This window comes from Schistocerca americana, chromosome 8, assembly GCF_021461395.2.
Source record: "Schistocerca americana isolate TAMUIC-IGC-003095 chromosome 8, iqSchAmer2.1, whole genome shotgun sequence".
Classification (NCBI taxonomy): Eukaryota; Metazoa; Arthropoda; class Insecta; order Orthoptera; family Acrididae; genus Schistocerca; species Schistocerca americana.
Genome location: NC_060126.1, coordinates 151,098,279 through 151,111,802, shown reverse-complemented (window position 1 = coordinate 151,111,802; position 13,524 = coordinate 151,098,279). Strand labels below are relative to the sequence as shown.

The window sequence follows — 13,524 nt, the reverse complement described above, 5'->3', positions numbered from 1 at the left end:
TAATCTGTTGTCCGATTCTTCCCGGAAACTGTTCTCTCGAAATTACAACAGTAAACCTCTCCGTGATGCCCAACATCTCTCTTGTAGCGTCTTGTTGAGCGTCTCTATAACGCTCTCACTCCTACCAAACGATCCTGTGACGAAACGCGCTACTCTTCGTTGGATTTCTCTCTCCTCCCCTCTCTATCTGTCTCCCTTTTCTGTCAGACCTACCCGGTAAAGGCCCCAGATTGACGAACAGTACTGAAGAGCTGCCCAAACAAGCGATTTGCAAGTCATTTTTTTCGTGGAAGAGTTACATTACCTTAAGATTCTTCCTTGAATCTCTTTCTGGTAGCTGCTTTTCCTACTATTTGTTTTATTTGGCCATTTCACTTAATGTCGCTCTGGATAGTTAATCCTAGATATTTTACCGTAGATACTGCTTCTAGCAGTTTCTCATCAATAATGTTATTGTACAGTAGTGGATTTCTTATCCTTTGTGTGCGCAATATGGTACATTTATTTAAGTTCAGGGTCTACTGCTAGAGCTTGCTCCACTCACCAATCTTCCGTAGGTCTTTTGAAAACCAATACTGTCTTTTTGTGTTGACAACCGCATCATCTGCGAACAGTCTTAAAGAGCTTCCGACGCTTTTACTAGAGCATTTGTATGCATTGTAAATAGTAATGGCCCTATCACAGTTCTATGAGGTACTACGGAAATTACTTTTACGTCTGTTGATTTTGTTCCGTTAAGAGCGAGTAGTTCCGTAAATTTTCTGCGTATTATAGATACGTTGCTGGGGAACATGATTATCTATTAAGAGTTGCTGAAGTATCTTCCAAAATTGTCGAAAAGCTGTAAGATAGTAGCCCCATCATTGGACTTGCTTGCTACCGGCCAACAACCGACGGGAAGGACATAACTTCATGCTTCCAAGTATCGAACGAGAAACAATCGAATTGAGCACCAATTCTTAAGTGAATGCAGTTAATCAGTCGTGTAGTGTTTCACGTTGACTACTTCATAAAGTTATATACTTATATGGATGTGGTGTCTGTTCTTTCGGACATGACCTGCAGCCGTGTAGAGCGAAATTAGAATTATATATTAATACCTTCAACTGCTGACGGGCGTTGATATATATCAACGGGAACAGGTGAAAATGTGTGCCCCGACCGGGACTCGAACCCGGGATCTCCTGCTTATATGGCAGACGCTCTATCCATCTGAGCCACCGAGGGCACAGAGGATAGTGCGACTGCAGGAACTACCTCGTGCACACCTCCCGCGAGACCCACATCCTCACCTTTTATGTCCACACACTACATTCTTAGTGTCCCTACCCAACACACTCATTACTCGTGGAAGACATTCTTACCAAGTCCCCTAATAGTTCGGGTAATACGTTGTGCAACCGCACAGAAGAAGGAGGTCATGGCCGGTATTGCCAGAACTATATACTTATATAGAAATGGTGTCTGTTCTTTCGGACAATGCCTTCCACGAGTAATGAGTCTGTTGGGTAGGGACACTACGAATGTAGTGTGTGGACATATAAGGTGAGAATGTGGGTCTCGCAGGGGCGTGCGCGAGATAGTCCCTGGAGTCGCACTATCCTCCGTGCCGTCGGTGGCTCAATGGATAGAGCGTCTTTCACGTAAGCAGGAGATACCGGGTTCGAGCCACGGTCGGGGCACACATTTTCTCCTGTCCCCATTGATATATATAACCGCCCGTTAGCAGCTGAAGGTTTTAATATATACTTCGTAGAGTAGTTTACTGTTCTTGTGGCCTGCTATTGTGGTAGCTACGCTGAATGTTCTGTGTGTGTGTGTGTGTGTGTGTGTGTGTGTGTGTGTGTGTGTGGCTGATATTACGTGTTTTGTTTGGACGTAAAATACCTTGTCCATATAGTTGTGAAGTATTAGAGGACAGGCCTAACGAGCATTTTGTATTAATCGGTTACTTCAGAAAGACACTAGGCGCAGTGGCTGTAGATTGTAGCAAAATTGACAAAAGTCACAAGGCATTATGAGACCTTGGACAGTTACTGGCTTGGAGTGTGTCGTTGTTCCGTGTTGTCTTCCTCGTGCTGAGTTTTGTTTCGGGTGATGCACGTGCCACGGCTTGCGAAAGTCAGTCACCGTCTGCTAATAGAGTAATGTCGCGGCGAGGATATGCTGTAAGTGCAGTCTAGTATGTTCGATTTGTATCGATTCAGGTAGCTCCCGTCAGCCACCGCGCACAGTTTCTTGGAGGAGTGCGCAAATAAGTATACAGCAGCGTTTCTATGGCAGCACCGTCGACGTTTCCTCTCGTAAGCTTTTATTGTCCTGTCACTGCTTTGGTCTTACTACCGGGTCGTCTACATCACATTTCCGTAATAGTGTGGAGTGCGTGGTAAATTCTAAGAACTGATGTTGCTCGGTTGGTTGATTTGGTAGGAGGAGACCAAACAGCGAGGTCATTGGTCCCGTCGGACTAGGAAAGGATGGGGAAGGAAGTTGGCCGTGCCCTTTCAAAGGAACCATCCCGGCATTTGCCTGAAGCGATTTAGGAAAATCACAGAAACCCTAAATCAGGATGGCCGGACGCGGGTGATGTTGCTCGATAGCTCAGTGGCATATGTCAATGTTTCCTGCAGAGGGGCGACATCAACAGAAATGAGCTCGATCTAGACGCCCATTTCTTGCAGCAGAGCGACATCGATAGCAATGTGCTCGATCTACATCCCATTTCCTGCGCAGGAGCGACATCAACGTCAATGTGCTCAATCTACACTCCTGGAAATTGAAATAAGAACACCGTGAATTCATTGTCCCAGGAAGGGGAAAATTTATTGACACATTCCTGGGGTCAGATACATCACATGATCACACTGACAGAACCACAGGCACATAGACACAGGCAACAGAGCATGCACAATGTCGGCACTAGTACAGTGTATATCCACCTTTCGCAGCAATGCAGGCTGCTATTCTCCCATGGAGACGATCGTAGAGATGCTGGATGTAGTCCTGTAGAACGGCTTGCCATGCCATTTCCACCTGGCGCCTCAGTTGGACCAACGTTCGTGCTGGACGTGCAGACTGCGTGAGACGATGCTTCATCCAGTCCCAAACATGCTCAATGGGGGACAGATCCGGAGATCTTGCTGGCCAGGGTAGTTGACTTACACCTTCTAGAGCACGTTGGGTGGCACGGGATACATGCGGACGTGCATTGTCCTGCTGGAACAGCAAGTTCCCTTGCCGGTCTAGGAATGGCAGAACGATGGGTTCGATGACGGTTTGGATGTACCGTGCTCTATTCAGTGTCCCCTCGACGATCACCAGTGGTGTACGGCCAGTGTAGGAGATCGCTCCCCACACCATGATGCCGGGTGTTGGCCCTGTGTGCCTCGGTCATATGCAGTCCTGATTGTGGCGCTCACCTGCACGGCGCCAAACACGCATACGACCATCATTGGCACCAAGGCAGAAGCGACTCTCATCGCTGAAGACGACACGTCTCCATTCGTCCCTCCATTCACGCCTGTCGCGACACCACTGGAGGCGGGCTGCACGATGTTGGGGCGTGAGCGGAAGACGGCCTAACGGTGTGCGGGACCGTAGCCCAGCTTCATGGAGACGGTTGCGAATGGTCCTCGCCGATACCCCAGGAGCAACAGTGTCCCTAATTTGCTGGGAAGTGGCGGTGCGGTCCCCTACGGCACTGCGTAGGATCCTACGGTCTTGGCGTGCATCCGTGCGTCGCTGCGGTCCGGTCCCAGGTCGACGGGCACGTGCACCTTCCGCCGACCACTGGCGACAACATCGATGTACTGTGGAGACCTCACGCCCCACGTGTTGAGCAATTCGGCGGTACGTCCATCCGGCCTCCCGCATGCCCACTGTACGCCCTCGCTCAAAGTCCGTCAACTGCACATACGGTTCACGTCCACGCTGTCGCGGCATGCTACCAGTGTTAAAGACTGCGATGGAGCTCCGTGTGCCACGGCAAACTGGCTGACACTGACGGCGGCGGTGCACAAATGCTGCGCAGCTAGCGCCATTCGACGGCCAACACCGCGGTTCCTGGTGTGTCCGCTGTGCCGTGCGTGTGATCATTGCTTGTACAGCCCCCTCGCAGTGTCCGGAGCAAGTATGGTGGGTCTGACACACCGGTGTCAATGTGTTCTTTTTTCCATTTCCAGGAGTGTACATGCCCAAACTATTCCAAGACGAATACTGCAGTGCAAAGATAGCCATCACCGAACAAAGTGTAAAAGAAGAAAAACCATCCTCAGATATCTCTGGAATGTTATGTGTTGTAACATATAGCCACTGTGCCGGCCGGGGTGGCCGAGCGGCTCTAGGCGCTACATTCTGGAACCGCGCGACCGCTACGGTCGCAGGTTCGAATCCTGCCTCGGGCATGGATGTGTGTGATGTCCATAGATTAGTTAGATTTAGGTAGTTCTAAGATCTAGGGGACTGATGACCTCAGAAGTTATGTCCCATAGTGCTCATAGCCATTTGAACCATATATCCACTGTCTTTAATACCGGAAGTGTAGTATAAAGTTGTCTGACTGTACCAACGACAATCACGAGCACACTCTTATTACATCGGATATTTGCGATGTCTGCCAAGTTACGGACGACTCCCTGCATCCAAGTATGTGTGGGAGAGTAACTCTAGAGACGCGCTACGGCGTATCGAATTGACTTCACTACTTTCAGCCCAATCTTCCTAGCAGGAGATCAGCAGCACTAGACAGTCGCCCGTCCAGCTGATTCCGTCAGTGGAATCGCAAAATTGATAGACATTTTCTAGCAATGTCAATTGGCTTGCATACAAAAAAACTACAACATAACGTTGACGTCCTGCGGATAACAACCCTTTCACCAAGACTTGACTGACCAGCAGTTCGAGGAAGAATTACTTCTGCTCTGGGCTGGAATTACACTTTCAGGTCGAACTACTTGTCTTTGTAGCAGGCGCTAAAACTTCTACGGCCTTTCAAGGCGTCGCATACTAACCAGCCACCCAAGACCTCACTCAGAAAGCTTCTTACTGAACATTTGTACTGAAGTGTCAGTGCTTTAAAGTGTAGAAGATTTATGAAATGAGTATGTTAAGGTTCCTGTTATGCGATTGTATAAATTATTGAGTAAAAAAATTGTGTGCTTCCCATTAATGTGGCTAGTTTTCTTCCTCCGGTCGGTACAAGTATGTTTTCTGTTACTTGTCACTTGTTTCATCAGGGATTTTTGCTGTTACTTATCGCTTATTGCATCACAGTACTGATGTGCACGTAAGAAATGTAGATAGAAGTGTAACGCGTTTCGCTCCAGCCAGCAGCGTCATTACGTCGCGTGTGTCTGCATCGTGCATTTCGGAATGCACTTTCTTGTGTTCATTATGGCTGGCACAAAGCAGACGCAACAAGTTGTTACATTCAGAAGCGACGGTGATAGTTTTCTGAGCCTCTATATTGTTCTAGGAGAGAAAGAAGTCCAGCGTGGCACTTTCTCCGCGTTTTCAGTTACACTCCGAATCCACATTCTGCATTCGTTAGGCTGTTCATTCCATTAAACGCGTCCTGGCGTTCTTCCTCACTTTCACTGAGGATAGCAGTGTCATCAGCGAATCTTATCTTTCATCGGTTCCTTTCACGCTGAATTTCAGTCCGACTCCCGAACCTCACTTTCGTTTCCGTCATTGCTTCCTCGGCGTATAGATTGAACAATAGGGGCGAAAGCCTGCATCAACGTCCTATACCCTTTTTAAGCTGAGGACTTTGTTCTTGGTCTTCGATTCTTATTGTTTCCTCGCGGTTCTTGTACATATTGTTTATCATCGGTCTTTTCCTGTAGCTTGCACCTATGTGCCTGGGAATTTCAATCATGTTACACCATTTTACACTGCACAACGCTTATACATCGACGATGAATGATCATGGAAGTGATAAATTCGATTAAAATTACAAAAATTAATGAACATATATATACGTAAGTTCCACATATCCTAAACCACTGGACTAATTTTAGCCAAACTTGGCTGTCTGGAAAGAAGCGCTGCCGGCATAAGAACAACCCACCTATGAAAGGGGTGAGGTTGGCGCCGGGTTGAAAATGCACGAATAGCCATACTTTAGTCAGCCAGCATTAGAAAGTGAGAGCACTTAGACATACGACAAACTTCGCGAATAATTTCAAACTTTTACAAAACTTTTTGTCACTGACGATCCACACATAATGAGAAAGAAAAAAAGTTTATCGCTTACTACATTTTCGCTGTTCATGCAGTAATCTGCTGAATGAAGTTTTAATTCATCACTTCTTTGGGGGTGTATTTGTGACACATATTGCAGACAGTATTCTCATGTACCAATGAACGCACAGAAAAATTATATCATTGTACGATTCTTAGTTCAGGAGATTTGTTGCCATAAACACTGAGATGCGTGAAAAACTACATCATCATGCATGACGTTTTAATTTAATACTTTGCTTAAACAGTAATCACATGCGTGCACGAGTGGGGTACCTGGGAAATTGTACAGCCCACACTTCAGGATATACGACGTCGTAAACATAGAGCTACGTGAAAATGAAACTGCAGGGCGAAATTTGCTAGACATACAGGTTAAATATATTGTCGCAGAAGAAGCGAGTAGCGCAGTCGTCGTAGTGTTTTGGTTATGATACTAGATTGTTGCGTGGAGGGTCGTGAGTTCAAAACTCACCTGAACTGAAACATTTTAATTTCTATCCTTGGTTCGAGTACATTCTAGAAGTATCCACAAATGGCAAGAATCATTTTACTGGAATGTTCTGTAGCGCTAATTATACCGTATGTGTTGTGGCCGGAGGCAGTTCGCTCCGCGCTCTTGTACGTGCAAGTGCTGAATAAACCTTCGTTAAGTGAAGTTAGTGTTCGTCTTCATATACTTGTACCTCCTCTACGTGACAATATGTTCAGATATGTGAAAAATTGTTAAATATATGCGAAATATTCCAGACGTGTGCGTATGCGGGAAAAACCATGGGTGAAAACTCATCGGAAATCCCTAGAACGATTTCATCTAAATTTGGGACACATGTTAGTGACAATCTGTAAAATAATATTTATTGTTAGGGGTAAGAACCACCAGCGTCCGATTGGAGTTAGCGTGATAACGTGAAGCGGATGGGGGAGGACGAGACGGAGAAAAAGCAAAGGGGGGGGGGGGGGGAGTGAAAAGGCAGGAACAGGAGGAGGAGATGGACAGAGATAAGGGATGGGGAAATGAACAGGGCGGAGCGGAGGCGATGTATAGAGAAGGGAAAGAGGAGGAGATGGACAAAGACAGGAGGAGGAAGACATTGTCAGAGGGGGGAGGGGGGGAGAGGGGGAGATGAAGTAATAGAAGAATGGTATAAATACATACCCGGACAACTGACGCTCCAAAGAAAGTAGCGTAGGCATGCGTATTCAAATACAGAGATATGTAAACAGCCAGAATACGGCGCTCCGGTCGGTAACTCCTGTGTAAGACAGTAAGTTTCTAGCGCAGTTGTTACATCGGTTACTGCTGCTACAACGGCAGGTTATCAAGATTTAAATGAGTTTGAACGTGGCATTATAGACGGCCCACGAACGATGGGACACAGCATCTCCGAGGTAGGGGTGAAGTGGAGATTTTCCCGCACGACATTCCACTAGTGCACCGTGAATATCAGGAATCCTGTAAAACATAAATTCTCCGACATCGCTGCGGCCGGAAAAAGATCTGTAAGAACAGGACCAACGACGACTGAAGAGAATCGTTCATCGTGACGGAAGTGCAACCCTTCCGCAAATTGCTGCAGATTTCAGTGCTGGGCCATCAACAAGTTTCAGCGTCGGAAACATTCAACGAAACCTCATCACATGGCTCTGAGCACTATGGGACTTAACTTCTAAGGTCATCCGTCCCCTAGAACTTAGAACTATCTAACCTAAGGACAGCACACACATCCATGCCCGAGGCAGGATTCGAACCTGCGACCGTAGCGGACGCGCGGTTCCAAACTGTAGCGCCTAGAACCGCTCGGCCACCCCGGCCGGCTGAGGCATCATCGACATGGGCTTTCGGAGCCGAAGGCTCCCTCATGTACCGTTGATGTCTGCACGAGACGAAGCTTTACGCCTCGCCTGGGCCTATCAGCACCGACATTTGACTGTCAATGGCTGGAATCATGTTGCCTGGTCGGACGGGTCTCGTTTCAAATTGTATCGAGCGGATGGACGTGTACGGGTATGGACAGAACCTCATGAATCTATGGACCGTGCAAGTCAGCAGGGGACTGTTGAAGCTAGTGGAGGCTCTGTTAGGCCGTGTACAGTTGGAGTGATGTGCGATCCCTTATACGTCTAGACACGACTCTGACACGTGGCACGTACGTAAGCATTCTATCTGATTACCAGCATCTATTCACGCCCATTATACTGAGGGACTTGAGCAATTCCAGCAGGACAATGCGACACCCACACGTCCACAATTGCTACAGAGTGGCTCCAGCAACACACTTCTGAGTTGAACACTTCCGCTCGCCACCAAACTCCGCAGACGTGAACATGCCTTGCAACGTGCTGTTCAGGAGAGATCTCCAACCCCTTGTACTCTTACGGATTTATAGACAGCCCTGCGGGATTCAGGGTTGCAATTCCTTCCAGCAATACTTCAGACATTAGTCGAGTCCGTGCTGCATGTTCACGGGGGTCCTACACGGTGTACCAATTTCTTTGGCTCTTCAATGTATTTAAGCTGTGAGTTACTCGCACGAGGCCGGCGTCTTTGCAGTGAACGGTAATGGGTGTCCAGAGACTTTTGGGTACGAAGTGTACCTACATCGCTTGTAGTGAAGAAGATAACACGGTGCAGGGAGCGCCATAAAGCGCCTGCCGCCGCGCGTCTGGAGCAGAGCCGGCGTATGGCATGTTCCGGCATCGGCGCGCTGGCTCGGGTGCGGGCGCCTGAATAATGCAGCCCCGTCAGCGGGCGCGTGTTAATTAAGCCGCGCTTCATCGCCCGCCGCAAAAGAACAACCGAAATTATAAAAGGGAGGCAGGCTAAGGCGGGGCCGGAGGGAGCCGGGCCGGCCGCGCTGCCGCTGCTCGCGTGCGCGGCCGGCTGCAGTCCAAATGTAATTTCCTGCGAGAGCCGCCAGAATTAAAACCCGCCAGCTGCCCGCCGCCGTCTGATTTGGCGCATCCTCGCTGCACCTGCCGCCGCGCACAGCGTGGCTGCAGATCCTGTCTGCAGTCTATACTGCGGTGCCGTGCTTCGTGAAAAAATACGCCAACACATGTGTTGCACAAACGAAACTCGTCCAGCGACGTGGGAAATAAGAAACTGCTTCATTACCTGAGTAAAGGTCGATTCACAGTGGACGTCAGTTGAGCGGAACGGAACTGCGATGCCAACACTGCGATCACGCAAGTAAAAACGTCAACAAAACATCGCATCACTCGGGTCGGTACCGAACGGTGAAAATGGGTTTATAAGCCGCTAACGGCAAATATTTTTGCATTCGTTTAAAATTTCGTAATTCTGAATTCATCCAGTTGAATAGTCGACATATAATCGCTTTTCACAACGATGTGTACTAGTAGTTCTGTGAGTGAGTTATCCTTTTTTTAAAAGTATGATACACATCTGAATCGCCCTGTAAAACTGTTCACGGTCCTGTCACATTAATGTGACCACCAGCAGTAGCACTAGAGGGTATATAAAACGTGTCGGGGTACGCGCGAAACAGTGCAGTCGTTGTCGTAATGCGGAAACGGAGCTCAAATGGTTCAAATTGCTCTGAGCACTACGGGACTTAACTTCAGAGGCCATCAGTCCCTGAGAACTTAGAACTACTTAAACCCAACTAACCTAAGGACATCACACACATCCATGCCCGAGGCAGGATTCGAACCTGAGACCGTAGCAGTCGCGCGGTTCCGGACTGAAGCGCCTAGAACCGCTCGACCACCCCGGCCGGCGGAAACGGAGCCATTTAGATCTAAAGCGCATGGCTTAAAGCGTTTCAGAAACGGCCATCTTTAAAAACTGTTCGCGTGCCGCCGTGGTTGAATACACTGTGCTTCGGAAAATGGCGCTATTTACAATCGGTAAAACTGGTGCGCAACAGATGACACGAGTGAACGACGGCGGTGGGTAAGTGAACGACGGCTGCGGGTAAGTTTACGGGTGAATTGAGGTGCAACTGTTGGGCAACTGACCGGCCAGATGAACCAAGGGGCTATTAACATTGTGTCCTCAACGACCGTTCAGCGAACGTTGCTGCGTAAGGGCCTCCGTAACAGCCGCCTTGTTCGTGCATCTACGCTGAATTTTCTTCATCGCTGGCAAAGACTTGAGTCTGCACATTAATACCGCAACTGGACGTGGTGACAGATGAATCGTGTTTCCCGCTCCGTGGGACAGATGGCCGTTGCCATGTACGGCATGGAACACGTGAAAGCAAACAACTTGCAACAATCATCGCAAGGGTTCAGGTCGGAACAGGGAGCGTTATGGTCTGGCGAATGTTCTCGCGCCTTTACCTGGCCGATCTCATAATTCTGGAGAGCATAGTGAATCAACAGAAGCCTACATCTGTCCTTGGGGACCATGTTGACCCATACATGCAATTTGTTTTCCATCGGCACAGCGGTATCTACGAGCAGCGTCTCACACAGGTCACAGTGAGCGTGCTTGGTACCAAGAGCACCAGGATGAGTGTTTCTGTACTCCTTATGGCAACAAACTCCCCGAATTTAAACCCAATTGAGAATCTGTAGGACCATCATGACTGAGCTGTACGCGCCATAGATCCTCACGCGAGAAACCTTGAGCAGCTGAGTAAGGCACCGGAGTCGGCATGGTTCAACATACCTGTCAGTACCTTTCAGGACTGATTCTCTTCCTGCACCTCTCAAAGTGCTCCGTGATGCAGAAGGTGGTTATTCAGCCTTTTGCCAGGTAGTCACATTAATGTGACCGAAAAGTGTATTTATATCACGTGCCCCTTCTATGAGTCGTCCGGCGTATTTGCTCTGTTTTGGCAGATATCTGCAATTTTGCTTTTGCTTTGTGTAGCTGGAGTCAGCCCAAGCAAATAGTGCTCATTGCGTCTTTCATGCGACACCCATTGTCGACAGAAAGCATCGGTTTGTTTCCCGTTACAAACAAAATGATTCTTAAAGCAGAATTTTATGTACTCATTCCATAGAGCGGTCACGAATTAGTCTAGTTTCATCGGTATTAATGAACAGGGACAGTAAAAGCATGAAGAATAACCAGTACTCTAGCAGCGACAGCACTGTCCTGCTGACTTCTATCGCCATGCGGCAGCACTGCTCAGTTGCTGCTGGAATAGGTAAAGTGCCGACATTTAAAGTGAGTGCCTAATTCCGCGTAGCAGATCTCCCTTGTTTGGAGCTACGTTCCGTACCAGTAGCGAAGTTCATTCTATACGCCATTGTGTGTTTGGTGCCGGTGGTGTTAATGTTTCGTTCTCCACAGATTTTTTTTTTAATTTTGTGATCAAGATATACGTTTTCTACAGAATTCAATTGGAACTCCTTCCTCGAGCCGGGAACACGTACTTTCAAAGTATTTCATATCAGATCGTAATATGAACATGCTCTTTTTTATGTAATAGATAAAATACACTTCCAGCGTTCACTTAAGGCTTAGGTTGTGCCTACCTGGAAGTAAGGCGTGGTCGCTAATAGCGGTTAGCAGTAAGTTGCAATATTTCTGGTACCCGAAATTTGTCGTCAGTTTATACAAACAGATGTTCTGACTTTTATTTCAGATGCCACCTTTCCAGTGTTTGACAGACAAGGCTTTGGGCCATTGATGGGTTAGACATATTGCAGAGCTGGAACAATGGAAGTGGCTGCATATACTTGCAAAAAGTGTGGCATTATCCTTTTGACCTCCTGGTTTTTTCAACTGTGGATTTTCGTCCTCAGCAATCTGCAGGAAATGCGGATAATGGTTCACAAGCTACAGCAGGACCACTGTCTACTGAAGTTAATGGAATGCAAAAACCAGCTGTTTGTACTTTTGAAATCAGCCCATTTGCTGTACTTCCATTATCAACCCAACACCATGAGCAGGTAACTCAGTAGTGTTGATGTCATCTTTTAATAAAGATTTGGAGCAGTCAGTGGATAAAGAGAAAAAGAAAACAAGTACCAAGACTACAGGGAAGACACCACCTTCAACAAAAGCTGCTCCAGGACCTTGATTTGATGCATCTGATACACCTTCAACATCTGGGGATACCAAAAGGGAGCTCTTCGTAAGAAAGAACTAGAGAGCCACTAAACAGCAGCATCGTGATGAGGAAGACTGATTCAAGGCGTTGATGAAAGAGATGTTGAAAGATTCCTCATCTGAATACGAAGAGCACGAGGAATGCGTTTACTGCTATCAGCTACAGTCACTTGGCACCTCTTAGGAGACCTAGATTAAATGCAGCGATTGCTTTCGCTGGTGCTATGAGCATTGCGCAGGTGTCGACGATGATACTTAAAAAGTTTCTAAATGTGACTTCGGTATCACAAACCACAAAGACAGCATTTTTCTTGTTATGGCTGATACATCTGCAGAGTAACAGACAGTTATGCAGCACTCTTTACCTTTGAAAGAAAAATTTGGTGCGAATAAACGCTTCGTCACTGATTCTTCAAATTTTAGTGTTCTTTTTACAACCTGTGATTGGGAAACCTGAAATTAGGAACCAAATTTTCCGAACGGAAAAGTTACACGTTTTAATTCTGTATTCAGCTGTTACAGAAAGAGAAAATATTTGGAATTTTCAGGGTCATAGTTAATATTCCTTAGTAACAGTAATTTAAAAACTGCTAATTCACTGGTAATTTTAAAATTACTGTCCCTGTTAACACATACACATTAAACGAATATCGCAATAGACTGTCATCCGTCGTTGCCATAGCAGTTGTCATCCTTCAGTCAAAAATAAAGTCTGTTGCGTACGTACGACGCAAGTAGATCGCTGCTACGCGGATAGGTGCGACGAGAATAGGTTATTTCCCATGCTAGCAGACGACACCAGTGTCAAAACTTTCTTCCTGAGAACCCTTGTTCATGTTTCGTAACTGCTCTCCAATATTGAAACATTTTGAAGGCCGACACACTCGTTCAGTAACTAATGCAACACATCTTTTTCCTGAAAGCGGATTGGTTTTATTCAGGATCCCAATACACCTTATTAATCCTCACTATTTTGGCTAGAAAAACCTATTTTCAACATAATCTCCGTTCAATGCGATGGCCTTACGCAACCTTACTGAGAGAGCTAGTATGTCCGCGTAGTACCACTGTACTAGCCAATGCCAGAACCAATGTCTCTTGCTGTATCAATAACCTCCCTATCATCCACGTACTGCTTCCTGCATCCTTCATTGGGCTAACCGATGGAAGTCGGAAGGTGCGAGATCAGGGTTGTAGGGTGGATGAGGAAGAACAGTCCAGTGAAGATTTCTGAGATCCTCTCGGGTATG

At 47.1% G+C, this 13,524-nt stretch overlaps 1 protein-coding gene and 1 non-coding gene across 4 annotated transcripts in view; one reads left to right on the top strand and one right to left on the bottom strand.

Annotated features, from left to right (window-relative positions):
- Positions 1 to 13,524, top strand: part of LOC124545307 (homeobox protein PKNOX1-like) — a 723,840-nt gene that overhangs the window by 570,477 nt on the left and 139,839 nt on the right. The window lies entirely within an intron of this gene.
- Trnai-uau lies at positions 1,154 to 1,228 on the bottom strand. The gene has a single exon. It is a non-coding gene; the product is annotated as a tRNA-Ile (tRNA).